The sequence below is a fragment of the Triticum aestivum genome, chromosome 7D, assembly GCF_018294505.1.
Source record: "Triticum aestivum cultivar Chinese Spring chromosome 7D, IWGSC CS RefSeq v2.1, whole genome shotgun sequence".
Classification (NCBI taxonomy): Eukaryota; Viridiplantae; Streptophyta; class Magnoliopsida; order Poales; family Poaceae; genus Triticum; species Triticum aestivum.
The window spans coordinates 379,775,816-379,801,125 of NC_057814.1; positions in this window are offsets into that span (position 1 = coordinate 379,775,816).

The window sequence follows — 25,310 nt, forward strand, 5'->3', positions numbered from 1 at the left end:
ACCTCTGCGAGGGCTTCACCGGGGTGCATCCCAACACGGTGCTCTTCCGCCACTACTTCTTCCCTCGGATCCAAAAGGGGGGCGCCATTTCTGGTTGTGTCGCCTGGATCCCAAGGTCCAAGGGGACATACCCGGAGGGCGCTCAGAAGGAGAGGTGGGAGGAATGGCGGGGCTGGTGGTGCTGGATCGAGGAGGAGGATCCACAAGAATTCTGCCAGGTTCGCCAGGCGCCGCCGGTCCGCAGAAATGACTGGAGCGATGTCGATGCCGACGACGCAAAACTCACGGTCGCTACCACCAGGATCCTTCGCCTCACCGAGGCCGGGCTCACCCTCGAGATGATCGGGGCGGATTTCATCCATTGCCAAATCGCCCCGCTGCACAACAAGGGGAGGCCGACCTGGCTTTTGCGGCCGACATCATGAGGCTTCGCCCTGGCCTCGACCACAACCTCACGGTGATGGGGCACGCCCACTTCTGCCAGCGGCTCTTCCAGCTCGACGTGAATCGCGACGGCAAGGTCGAGCGGTCCGGCAAGGCCGCGAAGGCCGGCAAGGTCGCCAAGGGGCCCTTGTTTGGGTTGCCGGCGGGGGTGGTCCCGCTGAGCAACAACTCGCGCCGGAACGACATTATCGCCATGATGCCGGAGTTCAACGCACATGGCCTCGTCCCAAATTGGGCCGAGCCGCCGGAGGATCAAGTGCAAGAGTTTTTTGATACCTTGGAGGAGAAGTACGTTCGCCCCAAGCCGCTGCTTGTTCAGGACACCACCCAGGCGGACCTGGACTACATCGCCGCCAAGGCGGTGGAGGCGGAGCTCGCCAAGGAGGCCGGCAGCACCGGCGGCGTGGAGGACAAGGCCGCGGCGGCCGCGGAGGAGAAGGAGCTCGCCCAGTGGGCGGAGTCCACTAGGGAGGCCAGCAGCGCTGGCACCGGGGCCCCTCTTATTAAGGATGTGGTCGACAAGTCGTCGTCGTCATCGTCGGAGGAGGTCGAGGCTGTCGACCCTCCGGCCACGGGGAGAGGGCGAGTCCTGCGGTGGGCCAGCTCCGGCGAGCCGGTCCAGCCCGGCAGGGCTGCGCAACCGCAGCAGACCTAGGAGGAGTCTGTGCGCCAGACAAGGGCCGCGACAGCGAGGAAGTTGGTGAAGGCTGCAGTGGCGAAGAAGAAAGCAACTGCCTCTTCTTCTTCCAAGCGCGTCCATACTCCACCTTCTTCCCCCCCTCCGGCAGACGTCGACGCGGAGGTTGTCTTTGACTCGGGTCCCTCAGCCCAAGGAGGAAGAGGAAGGCAGCAGAAGAGGAGGTGGGGGACGAGTAAGTGTCTCATCCCTTTTCGTCATCTGCGTCTCCTCGGACTGTGCCACTTATTTTGATTTGTTTTCATCTTTGCAGGGACGTGGAGACGCTGGCCCAGAGGATGAAGAGGGCCAGGACCTCGACGGGCGGCCAGCCCCCGGTGGGCACTTCGAGCACGCCACTGGTGGTGGTGAGCAGCCCGAATAGCAGCCCCCGGCGCAGCCCCCAGCGTAAATTCGTCACTCACCCCTCATCAACGTGTATTGGGGGTATGATCCTTTGGTGCTGACCTTGCCGTAGTTGCAGGAAGAGGACATCAGCAGGAGGAGCTACTGAGGGCTACCCCCAACACGCCGCCCCCATCGACCACGCCGCCCCGAGGGGCGTCCCCGGCAAGGGCGCCAAGCACCGAGCCCATGCACACGGAGGAGGAGGAGGCAAACTCGGGTGCTGGTGGCTTTGCCTCGGCGCCAGGTGTTGGCGGGGAGGGGGCCTCCTCTTCCCAGCCTGGCATGGGTAAATCACTCGCCCTCTGTCCCTGTTCTCTTTCTCTTCTTTCTGAATCTTGGTCTTGGCTTCGCCTCATCCCTTTCTCGGTATCCAGACCCTCCCTCGGCAGACCGGGAGGACATAGACATCGTCATCGAGGATGTCACCAAGGACGCCGTGGCGGAGGCCGAGAAGATCGCCGCCGAAGAGGCCGCCAAGGATGCCGCTGAGGACGCCGCCAAGGGGCCTGCCGGGGAGCCTGGCAAGGCCGCTGCTGAGGAGGCCGGCAAGGCCGCTACCGAGGAGGAGGTGGTTGACGACCAACCTTCCTCCTCCGCTGCCTCCGGCTCGGGCAGGTACCTAAGGGTGAGCGATGACTTGTTCGTCCACCTCCCAGGGACGGCGAGCACCGGGGCGCCCGTCGAGGGGGAGGTGTTTGATGATGAGGTGCTCGCCGCCGCCGGGCTTGAGGTTGTTGACGAGCCAAGCGCTGGTGGCGGCGGTTTCCAGGAAGAGCGGCTCCTCCGGGCCATGAGTGCCAACTTTCAGAAGCTCCAGGCGCTTCACCGCGCCCGCCTGGACAAGGCCAAGTCCAGGATGGCGATGGTGGACAAGGCGGAGGCGGACCTCGCGGGGCGTGTTGCCGAGGCGCAGGCTTGGTTCCGCCAGGCCCACAAGGATCTGAAGGCCGCCCAGGATGCGCTGGCCGAGCGCCAGGTCGAGCTCGTCATGAAGCAGGCCGACATCGAGAAGGCCCAAGAACTGGCGGAGCAGCAGGCCGCCCAGGCCGAGGCCGCCCGGCACCAGCAGCATGCTGCGCTGAACTCCCAGGAGGAGGACCTCGCCGCGCGTGAGGAGAAGCTCGCTGCAACGCTCCGCGGCAAGGACAAGGAGGTGGAGAAACTCGTCGTACAGCGGACCCAGGAGCTGGAGCAGAGGCACAGGGAGGCACTCGATGCATAGGCTCTGGTTCACGCTGGCAGGGTGAAGGAGCTGGAGGTGGAGCGGGGCGGGCTGAAGGACCAGGTCCTGAAGCTGTCCAAGGAGAAGGACACGCTCAATGGCGCTCTGGTTGAGGCGCAGGGCACTGTCCTCAGCAAGGCTGGGCAGCTTTCCGAGGCCAACAGCTCCATCAAAGACCTGAAGCTGAAGCTGGAGAGCCTTGAGGAGATGCTCTCGGAGGCCAATGCCCAGGAGGAGACCCTGGCCAAGGACCTAGAGGCCGAGAAGCAGCGGAAGAACGAAGCCGCCAACCACAAGGATTTTGTGGAGGGCAAGAACCGTTGGATCAGCCGCCTCGAAGGCACCGCTGCAGGATCACCACGCAGCTGGCTACCATGGGGATGCCGAACGTGAGGTACACCCCGGAGCACAACATGAGCCCCAACGCCAAGCTGACCCTATTCTTCGAGGGTGTCTTCGGGGCCCTGGAGCAGTTCCACTCCAATCGGGCGGCCTCTTTGGCCAATGAGGCCCGGAGGCTTTGCCGGGGTGCCATGACTAAGGTCCTCACCAAGGTGGCGCACTAGAACCCCAACCTCGACTTCGAAGCCGCACTGGAGAGCTTGCCGGATGATGCAGACCTGGCGGTGCTCAAGGAGCGTATCAAGCCCATCATCAGCCGCATCGACGGAATCCAGAGGGCGGAGGGCCTGCGCCGGGACTAGGCACCCCGTTTCTGACTGCCGCTGCAGGTTCACGACCAAGACAATTTTTATCTTTAGTTAGAACCGCAGCAACAATTGATGTAATATAACTCTGCAACACTTTTGATATGATGCATGTTATCTTCCTGTTCGATCTTCCTTTTTATGTTCACCCTACGTTAACCGGGTAGGCTTGCCGGCGTGTAAACCCAGGGCGGCACCTTGAGGACGGATCCCCAATGGCCTGCCGGGTGTGCTTGCTGCCGGGCGATCCACCTTACTGCTCTCAACGCGGCTGCTCGAATTGTCGAGCTTGACTCGAGTCAGAGTCGAGAGCGTTGCCAATTGCGGAAGACCACCCTGCCATTCTCGACGCGGCCGCTTGAGCTGTTGAGCGGACTCGAAGCAGAGCAAGGGCATTGCCAATAGCGGAAGGGCCCCTGTGCGTGCAGGTTTCCATACATAGGACAGGACCTTCGAGGACAATAGCCTTATATATAAAAAGAGAAATTGCTTAAAGTTTCGTACGACTTAGCTTTTCTGTCGCTGCACGGGCGTCAACCATATCTGCAGGTGGTACCGTCAGGCTTGGTCGTGTTCTTCCTTGGAACGACGTCCACGATGAAGCCGCTGCTTCGATCAGACCAGATTTTCACAACTGCGCCCCTGCCTGGCGCGCTAAAAATGTCGGTGGGAACGACACCTATGGAATCACTGGGATCCCTTCTACGGTTGGCGGGCACGAGGTTGTGCAAAGAGCGGGTCTGACAGGAAGCACACGGATCGTTTACCTAGGTTTGGGCCGCGAAGATGCGTAATACCCTAGTCCTGCTTTGGTGGATGTATTTGAGTGTTCTTGTGTTCTTGAGCTAGCTACGGGGTGCAACTTGCCCAAAAGATCCGAATCCCTCTCCTGGTCGCCTCGGGCCTCCTTTTATAGGCAAAAGGGGTTGCCACAGTGGCACACAGGAGGTGGAAAGGTCTACAGTCGATAAGCCTATCCTCTGGGACCGTCGGAAAAACACGTTTAATGCGCTGCCGACGTGCCCCCCTTGCTTTATCGGGGACGGCAAGGAAGCACGTCCCAGCTGTCACCGCCTCGCCTGGCCTCGACACGCGTCCGAGCTGATGAGGCGTCATGGCGCCATGTTGGCCGGCTGCTGGGCTGGCGCGGTGGTGGAGCCTTCACAAAAACCTGCATGCCACCACGCAGGTGCTTGCTGAGTCGGTTGTGGAGGCCGCTCGTCGCCACGCAGGTGCCTGCTCAGCTGGTTGAGCTGGCAGCTGCATGGGGATGGCGGTGGAGCCTTGGCAACTGCATGGGGTCTTGCCGCGGCTCCATGGTCTTCCCCAGCAAGCATCTTGTCGGGGGTCTCATGGATTTCCTCGGCTAGGAGCACGCCGAGGATCGCCATCTTCTGGTCCTCATCTGATCTCATATGTTTATGATCTTGACGAAGATCTGCATGCCGCCACAAAAGCGCCTCCCGAGCCTTGGTTCCAATGCAGTTGGTTGTGTTGGAACTCGTGGGCTCAAGGGTGGCTTGCTCTGCTGGCATCGGGCAAGTTGCCCCAGCAAGGCTCTTGCCGGGGCTGCGGAGGCTGCCCCAGCAAGGGTCTTGCCGGGGGAGTCCACCTCTCCCTCTTACTCTTTTGTGTTCTCTGGTCTTGGCGTTGCCTCTAGTCGCCTTGTGTCTTCGGCTCCTCTCCTCTGCCTCGCTTGGTGTGGCCGCGGGCGCGGCTCTGACTGCCCGTGCACAAGTAAAGGAGTAAAAACGAGTGCCCCTACTTTTGTACACCGACACCTCGCGAGGCGCCCCTTGCATAGATATCTTCGCTCCTCGGGAGCCAGCCTAGTGAGGCTACCCCTGAGGAGGTCTTGTGTCGTCCGCCTCACGAGGCTTGGCCCCCCACGAGGGTCTTGAGTGGTTGCTGATGAAGATGGGCCATACCAGGCCGCTGGCTGAGCCACGCTCTGGGCCACAGGCAGGCAAGTCTTAGTACCCCCGTTCCCAGGATGCTGACACTGATAGATATTGATGATATCTCCCCAACAGCAGCGCCAGAAATTCCTTTGACATGGCTTGAGACTGCGTCGGTATTTCCCCAAAGAGGAAGGGATGATGCAGCACAACTAGTAAGTATTTCCCTCAGTTGTGAAACCAAGGTATCAATCCAGTAGGAGAACCAAGCAACACTATGTAAACGGTACATGGACACAAAGAACAAATACTTGCAAACCGACGCGTAAGAGGGGTTGTCAATCCCTCCACGGTAAAAAGATAGATTGATTTGTATGAGATTGGATAAATAGATTTAGCAAGAACGCAAAATAAAATAAGTAAACAAAAAGTGCAGCAAGGTATTTTTGGGTTTTTTGGAATAATAGATCTGAAAACAAATATGATAAAAGATAGATTTGAAAGCAATATGATAAAAGATAGACCCGAGGGCCGTAGATTTCACTAGTGGTTTCTCTCAAGAAAATAGCATACGGTGGGTAAACAAATTACTGTTGGGCAATTGATAGAAGAACAAATAATTATGACGATATCCAAGGCAATGACCATGAATATAGGCATCACGTCCAAGATTAGTAGACCGACTCCTGCCTGCATCTACTACTATCACTCCACACGTTGACTGTTATCCAGCATGCATCTAGTGTATTAAGTTCATGGAGAAACGGAGTAATGCAATAAGAATGATTGCATGATGTAGACAAGATCTATTCATGTAGGAATAGACCCCATCTTTTATCCTTAATAGCAACGATACATGCATGCCTCGCTACCTCATGCGGAGCATCCCACGGTCGTCCCCATGGACCTACCTATGTCTCCCACGACACCACTTGGACCAATGACAAGAGCTCGAGCAAAGGCTATCAAAACTAAGGTGAACTCACTCCTCTCCGAACTACCACCTTCTACATATGAGACATGGCTACTACCTCAAACGGAGACCCTATGTGTGATCAGTTACTTGGAGGGAAGTCGCGGGACAGCTACACCCAATGGACAAGACGACGAGGACACCAGGTACGAGGAACAAGAGGAAAAGATGCTAGGAAGCTACAGCCCCCGGACGACTGGCACCCGTCGGGCGTCGGACGCCTAGAGGCACTAGCCAGAGAGCCGAGCCCTAGCCTGCGCATGCTCCAGCGACCGGACGACCGACACCGACGGGACGTCTGACACACTCCAGCCACCGGACGACCGAGCCCCTCTGGACGACCGACACCACCATCACAGAACCAAAACGTCAGAAGTATGGAGGCCACCCAACGATCGACGCTCCGGACGCCTGATGCCACCTGATCAGAGACAAAACATCAGAAATCCGACACTTACCGGACGTCCGAGCCCCCACGAGACACCAGATGACGAGTAATTGTCGGACGTCCGACGCTAGTGTATTGACAGCGTGTTGGGCCGAAGCCCATGTACCCTTTCGTGACCCTAGACTATATATACTCCTCCTCCTCCCTCTTATAAGGGTTAGCATTGTGATAGCTCATTTGAGAGATAGAGCTTTGCTCATCCACTTGATACTTTCTCCATCGGAGACCGCGGCCTCTACGGAGAAGACCCCCCAAGTGGATTCAAGACCCCTCATGGGAAGACCCCTCAAGACCTCCTCACGGAGAAGAACTACCGCCTCTTGTATCGTCCTTTGTTGTGTTTGGATCTTGTATCACTCTGTATGTTCTTGGATCTAGCACACACTACAAAAAAGACACATCCGTGACATTTTGGGCCGACCAAATTTTTTTCCTGTCATGCTTATGACACTTCTATGACGATAATTGTGACAAAACCCGGTATCATCATAGATGTGGTGGGCCCCTACTTCTATGACAAAAAATCATGACAGAAAATGGGCTTTTCGTCCTGGGAGGGCCGGAGACGCAGCTGCATGACATTCTTTGGGCCGTCCATGACGGAAAAAATCGTGGTAGGAGCGAGGGCGAGGAAAATATCGGGGAGTTCCCGGTTACGGTGGGTTGTCGGGACCGAGCGATGCATGGAGGGATTGCGTGTTTCTCTCATACACGTACGCGCGTGGGTGTGAGGCGTTGGGCTCTAGCTGAACCCGAGCGAGGCATTCGCCTACTGAAACCGAGCGATTGCACTGGCTACGCGTTACTGAACCCAAGCAATCGATCGATCCCTGGCTGTTAACTGAACCCGATCGAGCGATTCCTTCGCTACTGCTGCTAACTGAAGCCGATCGAACCTGCTACCTCTTGATGAGCAGTGAGCGTTGTTGGGGGTTGGATGAACAGTTCCCGGTGGGGGTTGGATGAATAGGATCCCGTGGTAGTAGAGGCCGTTGCCGCTAGATGAGCAGGACCCCGATCGAGTCGGTTGGGGGTGGATGAATAGGATCCCGTGGAGGGATGGCTGAACAGTAGCCCGTGGAGGGGTGGTTGAATAGTAGCCAGTGGAGGTTGGATGAATAGGAGCCCGTGGATGAACATGAGCTGGTGGAGGCAGGAGAGAGACGCCATGGATGAATAGTCGCAGGTGGAGGCTGGAGGAGGTCGACGATGGATGTACAGTAGCCCGTGGAGGCTGGAGCGAGGCAGTAGACGGTGGATGAACAATATCTCATGGAGTCCCGTTTTGCGGTACGCCACACCCCTCCTGATGAAGAGGACCCCCGTTTCGACCGTAGGAGGTTGAAGAGAAGTCTGTTTCCTCCGTTTTGCGGTATGCCACACCCCTCCCGATCAACAGGACCCCATTTTGACCGTAGGAGGTCGAAGAGAAGTCCGTTTCCTTTGTTTTGTGGTATGCCGGACCCCTCCCAGTGAACAGGATCCCGTTTCGACCGTAGGCGGTCGAACAGAAGGCCGTTTCCTCCGTTCTGCGGCACGCCAGGCCTCGTTTCGGCTGTTCCATCCAAGCCGGTTGGCTCTCGATGAACAAGACACATTCCATTGCCTCGCAATGAACACGACGACGCAGTTTCTCCGTTCTGACCCAGCCGGTTGGCTGCCGATGAACAGGACGCCGTCACTGCTCTCCGCTGCCTCTCCATGTACACGAGCCCTGGCCATACGTATGCGCGAGTAAGTGTTCAAGACCCCGCCCGTATGTACGTACGTGGCCGTATTTACTTTCTTGCACCCTGGCTGTACGTACGTGCACAAGATATTGATGGGACTGCGTGACATGCTACGTCCGCGCCTCTACTATGACACGTGCCCTTCCTTACTCGACCACGGTTCATCGCTGCAGCCTGCAGACAGACCGATCGACCAGTATGTACGTACACGTTCAAGACCAGACAGACAACCCTACGTACAGTTCGACCGGGTGGTTCCCAGCTGTCAGGGAGGTAAGGAGGCACTTCCTTTCATGCGAAGATATAGCTGGTGGGTCCCAGCTGTCAGGGGGAGAATCATATTTTTTGCCCGTAATATGGACGCACTTCCTTGCGTGTGAAGATGTAGCTGGTGGGTCCCAACAGTTATGGGGGAAGGTTTTTTCCATGAAATACGGTGGCCCGTCCGATGGGTCCGTGCTATTAGTTGGAGGAATCATTATTTTGCGCGTAATAAGGAGGCACTTCCTTGCTGCGGCCGTGGACCCATCTGTCAGCCTCTCCACGTACAACACTCTTCCGATGGAAGTCGTTCCTTGACCACATTGACCACTTCGCGCCGAGAGCACCAAGGTGGTGGACGACGGCAAGGCCTAGGAAGGGGACGACGCGGAGCAGGGGAAGACGCGACAATGGATGCCCACACGGAGAGGAGTACGATGGTTGACTGGTTCGGCTACGGTGTGAGGCTGTCGTCGCCGCAGAATAACAGGGGTTGTGGGTGAGTAGAGGGATGGCCTGGCCAGAGGTTGGAGTAGGGTGGGGCGGTCAGGCTCGCACGGCAGCAGAGCCGGCCACGGGAGGCAGGAGCAGGCGGCACGACCGGTGCTGGTTTGGGCGGCTGGAGCAAGAAGACCAGAGGTTGAAGAAGCACTACGGCCGTTGGATGGACATCGTATGGTCACTGGAGCTAAAATCATTCATATTGACTAAGTTGACAAAGCCCACCGTCTGCGTCAACTTAGTAGGCCCACAAGTCAGCCTCCCACTATGGTGGGTCCCAGCTAGCAAGGGTAGTATTCATTTTTTTGTGCGTAATGAGGAGGCACTTCCTTGCGTGCGAAGATATAGCTGGTGGGTCCGAGCTGTCAGCAGGGGGAACACTTTTTTTCACGAAATACAGATGCCCTTCCGGTGGGTCCTAGCTGTCAGGTGGAGGAACCATTATTTTGCGCGTAATAAGGAGGCATTTCCTTGTGTGCGGCCGTGGACCCAGCCGTCAGCCTCTCCATGTACAATCCACTTCCGATGGATGGCGTTCGTTGACCACGTTGACCACGCCATGCCGAGAGCACCAGGGCGGCGGACGACAGCGAGGCCTAGGAAGGGAACAACACAGAGCCAGGGAAGACTAGGCAGTTGTTTCCCACGCGGAGGGAGTACGAGGGTTTACTGGTTCATCTACCGTCGCCGGAGAATAACAGCAGGTGTGGGTGAGTAGAGGGATGGTCAGGCCAGCGATGGGAATAGGGTGGGGCGGTGAGGCCTGGGCTACAGCACAGCCGGCCATAGGAAGAGGGAGCAGGCAGTCCCGCCGGCGCTTGTTTGAGCGGCTGGAGCAAGAAGATCAGATATTGAGGAAGCATCACGACCATTGGATTAACATCCCATGGTCACGGCTGCTAGAATCGTTTGTGGACTAAGTTGACAAAGCCTTTCATACACGTCAACCTAGTAGACCCACAAGTCAGCCTCCAAATCTGTCCCAAACAGCATACAACCCGAAATTTCTAGCCAGATTCAAATTAATTTAAAAACTAAACATACCTTAATTTAAATCCAATGAAATTTTACCTGCACAAAAACAATGAAATTTAAAATATCAAAATCCAAAAGAAAAAAGTATTTTGGAACTAATTGCCTGTTTGCTGTATTTTTTCATTTTACAACCCATTTATTATTACTTATAGACCATTTCTTATTACTTATAGCCCATTTTCTGGGCAAGCCCGAATGCATCCCTCCTTGTCTTGAAAGATTTCTGGCCTAGCAGGGCGTAGAAAAAGCAAGTAGGCCTACGTTGGTTATTCTGCAAAAAACAAAATAGCTGGGCTAGCCATTTTCAGAAAGAAAAAAAACTGGGCTGGTCATGTGGTAAACGTATGAAATAAAAGCCTTGGCTAGATGGGCCACAGCTCCCGCACAACCCAGTTGATACCCTTCTCCGTCCCGAAAAAGAAATATTGCACGCTGTTGGGTCCCTACTGTCATCCTCACGATGTATAGTTATCTCCTTATTCCTCTCGGTTGTTGACCATGTTGACAACACTGGAGGGCGGCACCACGGCAAGCGAACCAAGGCGGACGATGATGGTGAGGGCTCAGATGGGAACGAACAGGAGCCGGGGAAGATGCGCAGAGTTTTAGGGTGCGATGTGGCCACGATGCGTGCGTGGCAGCACAGCCAGCCATGGGAGGCGCGAGCAGGCGGTCCTGCCGGCGCTGGTTTGGCTTTGGCGGCTGGAGGAAGAAGATACTGAAGAAACACGACAAATGTTGAATGTCAATCCAACGGTCAGGGTTGGCACAATCGTTTGTTGAATAAGTCGACACCAAGTAGCATACTTTTTTATATATAGGAAGAAAAGAAAAACTGGGCTCGTTCGCCTGATAACAGTCCCGAAACTGCGATCGTTCGATCTTGCATCGCAACTAAAACTGCGAGGAAAATACGTTTCTCTACCGTCCTCCTCTCAGGGAACGTTCACCACACAAGTGACTAGCACCCTTGGTTTTCAACCGAGAGGTCTTGGGTTCGAGTCCCAAGAACTCTCAATTTTGTCCTCCTTCCTTCCTCGCAAAAAGAAAGAAAGAAAATCAAAGACTTGAGAAGGCGTACATAACAAGCTAGTGTACGAGTAAAGAGACTTTGCTGAGTTTTAGAAAAAAGAGAGACATGCTCCTGTAGCTGGTTCGAATCCAAACCTAGACTATGACTATATATGGTGCTATGCTACTCTGCAAGTAATGAAACTGACATATCCAACGTTTGCTTCTCCTCTTCTCTACTTACTCTGCCTAGCATCAGAAGCTCTGGCCGCAACAACCATGTCCACTGGTTGCTCGCCCACCTGCTCTTTAGCAGGCAACAACCAGATATGCGCTAAGTCGCCATCCGTACCATCGCCTGTGGGTCTCATCACACCCCTGCCAACACACGCACCACAGCCTGCTCATCGCAATCCGCTGCCGTTGGTGTGTTGCCACTGCTGCAAATCACGCAGAGTCATCCATCGCGTCTCAACCACAATCCTCAATCCTGGCCGAGTCTTCTACAAATGCCCGAATCATGGGGTAATAATATGTTTAAGTGTTATTCTGCTGCTTTCAGTTGCTGATTATTTTAATAGTTTGGTTGATGATCTTCCAATTTGATTCGTGCAGAAAAGGGAAGATTCGTGTGATTTGTATTTATGGGAAGTTGTTGATGTGGGGGAATGCAACTACGCTGATTATTTGGTTAGCCGAGGAATCCCAATACCAGCAGGTTGGGGTGTTGGACAAGTAACTGAAGGAACGACAAAAGAGGAAGATGTAGAGCAGAAGGTTAAAGATGCAGTTCCTCTGATCATGGCCAAGCAATAGCTGCTGAACGGCCTTGACAACAATAAGGAGATGAAAGATCTTGTAAAGATAATGGGCAAAATCGATGTGGTATGTATGATGATTGTCTCTTTATTTGTAGTGTATTTAGCACTTGTGATGTATTCAATGGCTATGACATGAGCACTTTGCTAAAACTAGTAATGAATGAAACCTGTTTAGCAGGCTGGGCGTAGTGTTGTGAACATCTAATGATTTCTATTAACGAAAATGGGGGGGGGGTATCCCCTTTTGCTCATAAATAAATAAATAGCAGAGGCCCTTTTGCTAATAAATAAATAAATTAGCAAGGGCCCTGTCGGGTCAGCTTTGTTCCCATTCGAAGACGTCGAGCAAATTGCAGTCCAACAGCAAACTATGTCATCAAATACAAGTTTCACAGCCAAATATGAGTACAACTAAACAACAATCATGATGTTTTAGTCGTCATACGATCACCAAACACAAATCAACATACATAATAAGTGATGTTCTCACAGCAAAACACTAAACAACAAGTTTGTCAGGTTTCAGTTGTCATAGCAAACACAATTTCACATAGTAGATAAAAAAAAGTCTTTTGACAGGCAAATACGACAAAAGCAATCTAATCAGCATCCGTAGCAGCAGTGTCAACATCTTCACCATGTGTATTAGTCTGAATCGTAATCCCCCCAGTGTCATCTTCTTATTCATCCTCAATGTCCTCGAACGTTGGCTTCTTATTGATCAACTCTCGTATGTCCACAGCCCGACACGCAATCTTTTCGCCAGCGTCATTGATGTGATGGTTCTCAAAGATATTAGGAACATCTGTGGAATCTTCTACATCAAGAGCAGTGTAAGCATCATCTTGTTGTGCAACTTCATTAAATGAATTCCTCTGCTCAAACCTTTGCAATATTCTCCAGTCATCGCTACGTGCAAATGTGTCTTCCGAGAAAAATATTTGTGTTGCTTGATTTGCCAAAATAAAAGGCTCGTAGGTCTGGTACGCCGCCTTGACATTGATGAATTGAAATAATCATCAGCTCTGGGTTTTGCGATCCTGGAAAACAGGTTATACCAACGACAGCACAACAGAACCACACATCGATGAACCTCAAAACTAGAGATATACTGCAACTGAACAATGTGTATTATGTTAGCATACATTTCAGTTGTCTCTCTACCGTACGTATCCGTGCTCATGATGGCACTGTTTTGTGTCTTCCTGCCTTTGTCGCGTGCAAGGGTGTTGTAGCACACATCTCCAAGAACGCAAGATTCATAATGTTTTACCCGAGTATCAGGACCCATTGCTAGTGTGTAAAGGGCATCATTAACTGCCTGCCCATCCTCCCGCATCTTCTTAACCTATGGTTAGAAAATAGACAAGCTGATTATCTGATGTACTCAATATTTTAAAGAAACTGATAGTGCGATTCAAAAGCTTACATGGCTATTGAACCATTTCACAAATCCTGCCATAACCAGTTTGTCGATGTTTCTTGGATTTTGCGGCAGTAACTCCTTTTTGTAGATGCTGCACAACATAGTGATCGCATCAAACATCTAAATATATAAGAATGTGCTGCAAGTTTAGTAGATTACGATGTATAAGCTGCAGTACTTAGCACTTACTCGATATAAGGTAGAATCTCGGGACAGTTATTCAACGCATACCAAACCATTTTGTCCAAATCTTTAGGTTTGTCGTCTTGTTGACTCTTCCCTGTAACTCGAACAGAACAATCAAAAACATTGAGCCCGGGATTGTCTTCACCCACCTCTTTGCTAAGCTGATCAGCTGTTTCAATGTATTTTGAGCAGAATGTCAATGCTTCTGTAGCAATGTAGGCCTCTGCAATGGAACCCCTGGGTCTAGCTCTATTCCTAACATAGCCCTTGAAAGTGCCTAGTCTCCTTTCAATAGGGCACATCCAGCCATACTGTACTGGACCTCTAAGTAGTGCCTCATCAGGTAGATGAACAGCCAAATGCACCAGCACATCAAAGAAGGCTGGAGGATATATCTTCTCAAGGTCGCATAGGATAGTTGGTATCTTGTCTCTAAGACGCTCCAAAGCATCTATCCTGATATTTCTACTGCAGAGTTCCCTGAAGAATTGTCCCAACTCCGCAACTGCTCTGTATAAGTTAGGGCGGCCCAATCCTCTAAGGATAACAGGTAAAAACCTTTAAAGTAGGACGTGCCAGTCATGAGTTTTCAACCCTTGTACCTTGTTTCCATCTGCACTGACTCTCATTTCAGGGTTGGAAGCAAATCCATGTGGGAATCTCACACGTGACAGGACCTCACATAATTCTTTTCTTTTTACCTTGTCCAAGACGTACACAGCTGGTGCCATATCCCGTGGTTTACCTTCATCTTCCACCCGCAAATCCCTTCTTATACCTAGGTTATCCTAGATTTTAAGGTATCTTTCGTCTTGCCTTCAATATTAAGAAGTGTGCCGATAATGTTGTCACATATATTTTTCTTGATGTGCATCACATCAAGATTATGCCGCAGATCCAAATCTTTCCAATACTCCAAGTCCCACAAAGTGGACCTGCGGGTAAACATTAATCTCTCTTCTGCCCTGCCACACTTCCTTTTCCCGCTACCATTATCAGGATGGTTTCCTGGTGCAATATGCCTAACCTTCTCTAATTCCACTTGCAACTCATCAGCGGTGAGCCTCTTTGGCGTATCATGGTTTTCATGCTTTGCATTGAACACATATCTTCGGTATTTTGTAGGACATGGCTTGTCCTTAGCAAGGAAACGGTGGTGTCCAATGTAACAGATCTTGCTAAGTATTGCGTATGACAGTGGATTCCTGTCACAACGAACACATGCATTGTAATAACCATGTGTCGTTCGCCCTGACATAGTGCCCAAAGCCGGATAATCATGGATGCACCAAATTATAACAGCACACAGAAAGAAATTAGCTGGTGGGCTGCTATATAGGTCTCAAGTGAGAACACCCCTCCATAGTTGTTGAAGTTCCTCCACAAGAGGCTCCATGAATAAATCAAAATCCTTTCCAGGACATTTTGGACCTGGGATGAGCAAGGCCATCATGTAGTTTGATTCTTTGGTGCAGACATATGGAGGCATGTTGTAAGGGATAACAAGCACTGGCCACATGCTATATGTGGCGCTCTGGTGGCCAAATGGGTTAAATCCATCTGAAGCTAAGCCAAGTAATGTTTCTTGGGTCATGTTGGGGATATAACTATTAGGTATGACCCACCCAGGAGGGGCCGGGTTATACCTATGGCGATTCATGAAGCCCAAGACAGCTCTGGATGATGTCGGTTCAGTTAAGGGCCCAAGGCCCAAAGGCGACTCAAGGCCCGTAGAGATAAACCGCCATATGTACATAACTTGTATTGTAAGGCAGGGATAGTTAGAGACCGAGCCAGACACTGTTTATGAGCCGGCCGGGACTCTGTGAGCCGCTGGGCGTCGGCCACTGTATATAAGGGGACGACCCGGTGGTGGTTCAGGGCAAGGAACATCAGATCGAAAGCTAGGTCAAGCGGATTCGCTCCCTAGTAATCGAAACATAAGCAATACCACCTCAAACTGGATTAGGCCTTTACCTTCACCGCAAGGGGCCGAACCAGTATAAACCCCTGTGTCCTTTGTCCCGTTTTAACCCCTTTAAGCTTCCTAGTTGCGATGGCTCCACGATTAAGTCCTTTCACTAGGACATCTACTGTGACAATTCCATGACAGTTGGCACCCACCGTGGGGCCTGCGCACGGTGGATTTGAGTTCTTGAAGGGCAGCTTCGAAGGGCTCAAGGGATACGCTATGGGCCGGATGACCAAGAGTCGTCGCGGCAAGCTCTACATCGACGATGCAGGCTGGGGCCCCGAGGCCGGCTCAATTGAGTACGGGTACCGGGTACCCTTCGGCGGAATCCACGTCTTCATCGGCCAGATCGGTGAGCCGGGCCCTGAGCCGGACATCTACACGGACATCGTCGAGACGGCTCAGCGTGCGAAACCCACCCGGGCTCAGCCCGCCATGAAGCGTGCCTTCGTGGGATGCATCCATGGAGGGGAATTTTCTGAAGGATCTGTGTCTGGCGGTGAGACGGCCATCTACTCTGATGGTGAGTCGTCCACGGGTGAGACGGATTCAGTGTATCAACTGCAAGACGGTGGGCTTGGGGGCTGTTCCGATGGCAGCAGTATTCCGGACCCCTTTGAGCCGCCGAGCAGAGTGGGGATCTTCATGGCTGGCACGCAACCCGTTCAAAACTCTACGGCTGTGGCAGCAATAACCTCCGGGTCAGCGGCAGCCGGGGCAGGAGGCCCTGCGGGCCCGCCAGCTCAGGTGCTGATGGATCTCATGGATAGGATGACATCCCTGTTAACCGCCGTGGTTAATCCGGCGGATCAGGCTCAACATGATGCAGAAGTGGCACGGTTACGTGAGGAGGTAGCACAAGCCAAGGAAAACCTAGCAGCGGAGGACGTCAGGATGGCCACAGAGCGGGCAACTTTGGATGCTCGAGCGCAGCAGATTCAATCAGAGGCTTTCCAGCTTATGATGGATCTGAACACATCAAATGAGGTCATGTGGAGAAGGCACCGGAATGCTCAATCCCGTCTGCCTTCGACTTATGATCCTAGAAACCTCTTTCGCACACCCGGTGCAGGCCCCAGTAACCCGCCGGAGGTAAACCGGGCTGCAACGCCCGGGGCTGGGACGCCGGTTCAACCACGGGTGATGAACCTCCTTGTATGAATACTGCTCCACCTCATTATGTACCAACACCACCGGGTCATTATTCTAACCCTTTGGAGAACATGATCGCTGCGGCGGCACGATTGGCACCTCTCCCGGCAGAGGGCGACTCTCCGACGGCGGTTGAAACACGAAGGGTCAGAGAACATCTTCAGACGGCTCTGGAGCAGCAGGAGGCATATTCTTATAGTCGAGACAGGATTCATTCGACCCCTCGCCCGAGCCGGAGCCCGAGTTATAGCAGGCACATAGATTCAGCAGCCGTTTCAAGCAACGCCCGACGCCGTGACCAGCCGTGCGGGCATGACCCGGCGCGTGACGGAGCTCCTAACTTGGTTGACCAGGACAGGATACGCCAAGAGGCTGAGCGGGCGGTTCAGCAGGCGGCTGAGCAGGTGGCTCAGCGGGCGGCTTACCAGTATTTTCTGGTTTATCCGACGACTTCTATTGAGGCAGGCGTGACCACGAGGACTGGAGGTGTCCCTTGCTTGGTGCTGGCTCTGCGTAACGAGCGGTTGCCCAAGGATTTCAAGGGGCCTCGAAAGGTGCCTAATTACACGATCGATTTACAGCCCGGGGCATGGATCGAAAGTTATGAGATGGCCATGGAACTACTGGAGGTCAGTGATGCTGCAATGGCCAAGTACTTCACCATGATGTTGGATGGGACGGCCCACACTTGGTTAAAGGGGCTGCCACCTAATTCCGTTAGTTCATGGGCAGAGTTGAAGGCCCGGTTTATTTAGAACTTCAAAGACACATTCAAGCAGCCCATGTCAATTGTGGATTTGACTAATTGCAAGCAAGAGGAGGGTGAGTCCACAACCCATTGGGTGCGCCGGGTCAAAGCCATAATACATTCATCTGATAAGATGGATGCTGGCTTTGTAGTCTTAATGTTGGAGAAAAATTGCCGTTTTACGCCTCTGAAACAGAAGCCGGGTCAGCTCAAGCGTGATTGTAATGACATGGGCCAGCTAATGGCGGCTCTAGTCAAGTACGCTGACTCTGATAGTACCAAGGATCCCGAGTCTGACGATGAGAAGACAGGGAAGGGAAAGAAGAACGGCAATGCCAGGGTCATCAGCATAACCCGGCGAATCAAGGAGGCAATAATAAACGTAAGGCTGACGGTAGCTCGGAGTTTGTGGCTAACACCAATGCGTAGGGCAACAATCAACGACATAAGGGGAGACCACCTCCTCGGTCCGGCGGGTCAGGTCCCACTCTTGAGCAGTTGCTAAATGAGCCCTCTCCAAGGCATGGTACTCAGCAGAAACCGGCCACTCACCTATGGAAGGACTGTATGATCATGAAGGCTTTCAAGAATTCCAACATGTTCGACGGCAATCATGGGCCAGGCGGCGGCTCAGGTGGCGGCGGTTCAGATTCCAACTTTCAAGGTTCTCAAGGAAATCAAGGTGGCTATAATCAGCAATCTGGCTAGGGAGGTCAGCAGCAGTAATCTAGATATTAGAATAACCCAAAGCAGCTGAACAGTGGACAATATCATGTGTTCACCACCAGTTTGTGCAAACGGGACCAGAAGCTTCATAAGAGGGCTGTGAACGCTGTTGAGCCTGCAGTTCCTCGTTATTTGAGATGGTCTGAGCAGCCTATTCTATGGAGTAGGGAAGATCACCCTCCTCGGGTGGACAATCCAGGTCACTTGGCCTTGGTGGTGGCACCTCAGGTTGGTGGATATAAATTCACTAAGGTGCTCATGGACGGAGGCAGTAGCATCAACATCCTCTATTATGAGACTTTCCGTCGCATGGGGTTGACTGATAAAAATCTTAAGACGTCCAACACTGTTTTCCATGGAGTGGTGCCTAGTAAGTCGGCGTATCCAGTGGGTAAGATTGAACTAGAAGTAGCCTTTGGAGATGAGCATGATTCTAGGGCTGAGAAGTTAACTTTTGAGGTGGTCAAAATCAAGAGCCCGTATCACGCCCTGTTTGGACGGTCGGCTTATGCCAAGTTCATGGCACGACCGTGTTATGTTTATCTACAGCTCAAGATGTCGGGTCATAAGGGCACCATCACAGTGCATGGGAGTCGGAAGATAGCCTTGGAATGTGAGGAAGGCGATGCTGCTTACGCTGAATTTGTTTGTGCAACAGAGGAGTTGAAATTCTACAAGGACAATGTTGACCCGGTGGTCATGACGTCTTTGAAGAAGCCAACCACAGAACATGAGCCGGTGCTGAAGTTTAAGTCGGCTGATGACACCAAGCTTGTCGATTTTGTTCCAGGCGACTCATCTAAGTAGTTCAGTAACAGTGCTAATCTGGATCCCAAATAGGAAAGCGCGCTCATTGAGTTCATCCGTGAGAACCGGGACATGTTTGCATGGAAACCTTCTGACATGCCAGGTGTACCGAGAGAACTTGCTGAGCACACTCTCAATATTGATCCAAAGTTTAAGCCGGTCAGGTAGTTTCTTCGGCGGTTCAATGAGGAGAGGCGTAAGGCCATTGGTGAGGAAGTGGCCCGGCTCTTGGCGGCCGGGTTCACTATTGAAGTTTTCCATCCAGAGTGGTTGGCTAACCCGGTGCTCGTGCTTAAAAAGAACGGCACCTGGCGTATGTGTGTGGATTACACGGACTTAAACAAGGCTTGTCCGGCTGATCCTTTCGCGCTCCCTCGTATTGATCAAATCATTGATGCTACGGTGGGTTGTGAGTGTTTGAGCTTTTTGGATGCTTATTCTGGTTATCATCAGATCAAGATGGCTGTTAAGGACCAGGAGAAGACGGCTTTTATTACTCTGTTTGGAGCCTTCTGCTATCTGTCTATGCCTTTTGGGCTTAAGAGTGCCCAGGTGACTTATCAGCGATGTGTGCAGAACTGTCTTCACAGTCAGATTGGGCGCAATGTTCATGCTTATGTGGACGACATTGTGCTGAAGTCCAGAGAGAAGGAGACCTTGATAGAGGATCTGAAGGAAACCTTTGATAACCTCCGGGTCTACAAGATGATGCTTAACCCGGCCAAGTGTGTTTTTGGAGTGCCAGTGGGCAAGCTTTTGGTTTTTCTGGTTTCTAACAGAGGCATCGAGGCTAACCCGGAGAAGATCAAGGCAATCACTTCTTTGGCTAATCCGGCATGTATCAATGATATTTAGCATTTGGCGGGTCGTATTGCTGCTTTAAGCTGGTTCATAAGCCGGTTAGGTGAGAAGGCCATACCGCTGTATCAGATGATGAAGAAGACATACGACTTTGTCTGGAGTGATGCTGCTAAGGCTGCCTTTGAATATTTGAAGAGACAGCTCACTGAGCCGCCGGTCCTTGCTGCTCCCATTGATAAGGAGCCATTATTGTTATATGTGGCTGCTAACACACGTGTTGTCAGTGTGGCCATTGTCGTAGAGCGCAAGGAGGCTCGCAAGGAATATCCGGTTCAACGGCCGGTTTACTACGTCAGTGAGGTGCTTATTGAGTCCAAGCAAAGATATCGACACTGGCAGAAGCTCGTTTATGGGGTGTTCATGGCAAGCCGGAAGCTTAAGCAATATTTTTAGGGTCATCCCATCACTGTGGTTAGTTCTGCTCCTTTAGGAGATATCATTCAAAATAGAGAAGCCACAGGACGAGTTGCGAAGTGGGCCATTGAACTTGGGCCTCATGGTTTAAAGTATGTGCCACGCACTGCTATCAAGTCTCAAGCACTGGTGGACTTCATCAATGATTGGACAGAGCTGCAGATGCCTGAAGAGAAGCCGGACAACACATATTGGACTATTCATTTTGATGGGTCCAGACAATTGGAGGGCTCAGGGGCTGGAGTTGTTTTAGCTTCCCCTCGAGGTGACAAATTTTGTTATGTGCTATGGTTGATGTTTCCCTGTACTAACAATGCAGCTGAGTATGAGGCCTTGCTCCATGGTCTTCGGATGGCTAAGGAGATGAGCTTAAGCCGGGTACGGTGCTTTGGCGACTCAGATTTGGTGGCTCAACAAGTATCAGGCAAGTGGGATTCCAAGGATCCTCTCATGGTGGCTTATCGCCGTGAAGTTGATGCCATTGCTGGACACTTCAAGGGTTACCAAGTGGAGCAGATCACATAAAGAATGAAGCGGCTGATGCTTTAAGCCGGCTGGGGTCTCAGCGTAAGCCGGTGCCACCTAACACTTTCTTAGATATTCTGCATAACCCTTCTGTCAAGTTGCCTACAGAGGAAGACTTGGCTGTTCCAGACTCGGAAGCACAATTGGTGGCGGCTCTTCACGTCATCCCAGATTGGACAGTGCCATATTTGGCTTATATGACCCGGGGCGAGTTGCCTGAGGATGAAACCTTGGCTAGACAGATAACCCGGCGGTCTAAGTCAATGACAATTGCCAACGGTGAGTTGCATCATCGCAGTGTCACTAGGGCGTTTCAACGCTGCGTCTCTCCTGAGGAAGGTCAATAGATTCTTCGTGAGATCCATGAAGGAGATTGTGGCCATCATGCCGGCTCAAAGTCTCTTGTGGCCAAAGCTTTCCGTCATGGATTTTATTGGCTGACGGCTCACGCTGATGCGGAAGATCTAGTCAGTAAATGTGATGGTTGCCAGAAATTCTCACGACGGGCTCACGTGCCGGCTCAAGAATTGAGGATGATTCCAATTACTTGGCCGTTTGCAGTCTAGGGGCTCGACATGGTTGGGCCTTTCAAAAGGTCCAAAGATAAAAAGACACATCTTCTGGTGGCGGTTGACAAATTCACAAAGTGGGTTGAGGCAGAGCCGGTTAGTAAGTGTGATGCAGCCACGGCGGTTCAATTCATGAAACAGGTGATCTTTCGTTTTGGCTTTCCACACAGCATTATAACTGACAATGGTACTAATCTGTCCAAGGGCGCCATGGAGGAGTTCTGTCAACGTGAGCATATCCGGCTTGATGTTTCATCAGTAGCTCACCCCCAATCCAATGGTCAAGCTGAAAGAGCCAATCAGGAAATCTTGAAAGGCATCAAGCCCCGGCTTATAGTTCCTTTACAACGGACGCTGGGTTGTTGGGTGGAGGAGTTACCCTCTGTGATATGGAGCATCAATACTACCCCTAACAGGTCTACGAGTTATACGCCTTTCTTCATGGTTTACGGAGCAGAGGCGGTTCTACCTAGTGACATCCATCATGACTCGCCCCGCGTGGTGGCTTACGTTGAAGCTGATAACGAACAAGCCCGTCAGGATGCACTTGACTTGTTAGATGAAAAGGGTGACTTGGCAGCAGCCCGCTCGGTGATTTACCAACAGGACCTGCGCCGTTATCACAGCCGCCGAGTTAAGTCCAGAACCTTTCAAGAAGGTGACTTGGTGCTCCGGCTCATCCAGGATCAAACTGATGCACACAAGTTATCCCCACCTTAGGAAGGGCCTTTTGTGGTCAGCAAGAACTTGAACAACGGGTCATACTACCTTATCGATGTTCGAGAGCACAAAGACTCACGTAAGTCGGAGGAAGAGACCCGCCGGCCGTGGAATATCGCTCATCTTCGGCCTTACTATACTTGAGCCACCGGCTCTCATGATGTACATATTTTGATGATGTATATATTATGATAAGTAATAAAGCAGGACCTCTGTCCTTTTCATCCTCAATGATCATATGTCTTCATCATCATAATTTCAAACGACAAATTGGGGGCTAATCGTGTTTGAATCCAGCTTAACCCTTTGGTCCGGCTTATGATCGTATTCGAATCTAGCCGTTAAACCTCATGATCACTAGGGGTCATCCTGTTCAAACATAGGTCGTATTCGAACCAAAGAGAACATAGCTGTCGGTACCCTCTTGATCGGCACAATGCCAAACTCACTAGGGGGCTTCTTGATCGTATTTGAATCATAGCTTAACCCCTTTTGGGTCCGACTTTGATCGTATTCAAATCGGAGTCATTAAAAAAAACTCTCAAGGTCATTTGGGGGCTTCCTGTTCAAACATAGTTCATATTCGAACCAAAGAGAACATAGCTGTCGGTACCTGTATAAATTCATCATATGAAGCCCAATATCAAGCTTGAAGATGGCGGTTCAATAAAGGGCCTAAAGCCCATAGGCGACTTAAGGCCCGTAGTGATAAACCGCCGTAATGGCGTGACTTGTGTTGTAAGGCAAGATTAACTAGTTACCGAGCCGGATACTGTTTATAAGCCGACCGGGACTCTGTAGGCCGCGGGGCATCAACCCGTGTATATAAGGGGATGACCCGCCGGCGGCTTAAGGGAGATAACATCAAATCGGTAGCCATGCATAGCGGATTCGCTCCCTGGTCATCGAAACCCTAGTAATTCCACCTCAACTGGAGTAGGCTTTTACCTTCACCGTAAGGGGTCGAACCAGTATAACCCTCGTGTCCTTTGTCCCGCTTTAACCCCTTTAAGCTTCCTAGTTGCGATGGCTCCACGACTAAGTACTTTCACAAGGTCATCTGCCGTGACTATTCCACGACAGTTGGCGCCCACCGTGGGGCCAGCGCACGGTGGATTTGAGTTCTTGAAGGGCAGCTTCGAAGGGCTCAAGGGATATGTTGTGGGCCGGATGACCAAGAGTCGTCGCGGCAAGCTCTACATCAACGACGCAGGCTGGGGCCCCGACGCCGGCTCAATCGAGTACGGGTACCGGGTCCCCTTTGGCGGAATTCACATTTTCATTGGCAAGATCGGCGAGCCGGTCCCTAAGCCGGACATCTGCACCGACCTCATCGACACGGCTCAGCGTGCGAGACCCGCCCGGACTCTGCACGCCCTGAAGCGTGCTTTCATGGGATGCATCCACGGAGGACTCTCTGAAGGATCTAGATCTAGCGATGAGACGGCCATCTGCTCTGAGGATGAATCATCCACAGGTGAGATGGACTCGTTGTATCAACTTCAAGACGACAGGCTCGGGGGTTGTTCCGATGGCGACAGTATTCCGGACCCTTTTGAGCCGCCAAGCCGGGTTGGAATCTTCATGGCCGGCAAGCAACCTGTTCAAAACTCTACCGCTGGGGCAGGAGGCCCTGTGCACTCGCCGGCTCAGGTGCTGATGGATCTCACGGATAAGATGACTGCCCTGCTAACCGCCATGGTCGTCCCAGCAGATCAAGCTCAACATGATGCGGAGGTGGCACAGTTAAAGCTGGATATAGCACGAGCCAAGGAAGATCTGGCAGCAGAGGGAATCAGGATGGCTGCAGAACGGGCGGCTCTGGACGCCCAGACTCAACTGATTCAGGCGCAGTCTTTCCGGCTCACGATGGATCAGAACGCATCCAATGAGGTCATGAGAAGGACGCATCAGAAGGCTCAATCTCGGCTCCCTCCGGTTTATGATCCTCGAAACCTCTTCAACACGCCCGGTGCAGGGCCCAGTAACCTGCCAGAAATCACGGCACTTGGGGCTGGAACGCCGGTTCAGCCGCAAGTGATGGGGCCTCCCCGTGTGAATACTGCCCCACCTCAATACGTGCCGATACCACCAGGTCATTATTCTAATCCGTTGGAAAACATGATCGCTGCAGCGGTGCGACTGGCGGCTCTCCCAGTCGAGGGTGACTCTCTAACGGCGGTCGAAACCCGCAGGGTCAGAGAACTTCTTCAGACGGCTCTGGCACAACAGGAGGCATATTCATATAGCCGGGACAGGATTCATTCAACCCCTCGTCCAAACCGGAGCCCAAGTTATAGCAGACACATGGTTTCAGCGACCGGCTCAAGCAACGTCCGGCGCCGTGACTTGCCAGCTGGCCATGGCCCGCCGCATAATGGAGCCTTTAACGCGGCAGACCAAGACAGAGCACGTCAAGAGGCGGGGCAGGCGGCTCAGCTGACAGCTTACCAACCCCTCCCGGTTCATCCGACGGCTTCTATCGAGGCAGGCATAGCTACGAGGACCGGAGGTGTCCCTTGTCTGGTGCCGTCTCTCTGTAACGAACGTCTGCCCAAAGATTTCAAAGGACCTAGGAAGGTACCTAATTACACGGTTGATTTACAGCCCGGAGCATGGATTGAAAGCTACGAGATGGCTATGGAGTTGCTGGAGGTCAGAGAAGCGGCAATGGCCAAATACTTCACCATGATGTTGGATGGGACTGCCCGCACTTGGTTAAAGGGACTGCCACCTAATTCCATTGGGTCATGGGCAGAGCTGAAAGCCTGGTTCATCCAAAACTTCAAAGATACATGTAGGCAATCTATGTCAATTGTGGATTTGACTAACTGCAAGCAGCAAGAAGGCGAGTCTACGACCCATTGGGTACGCCGGGTGAAGGAAATAATACATTCGTCTGATAAGATGGATGCCGGCTCTGCGGTTTTAATGTTGGAGCAAAATTGTCGTTTTGCCCCCCTGAAGATGAAGCTTGGGCGGCTCAAGCGCGATTGCAACAATATGGGTACGCTGATGGCGGCTCTGGTCAAGTACGCCGACTCTGATACTACCAAGGATCCTGCGTCT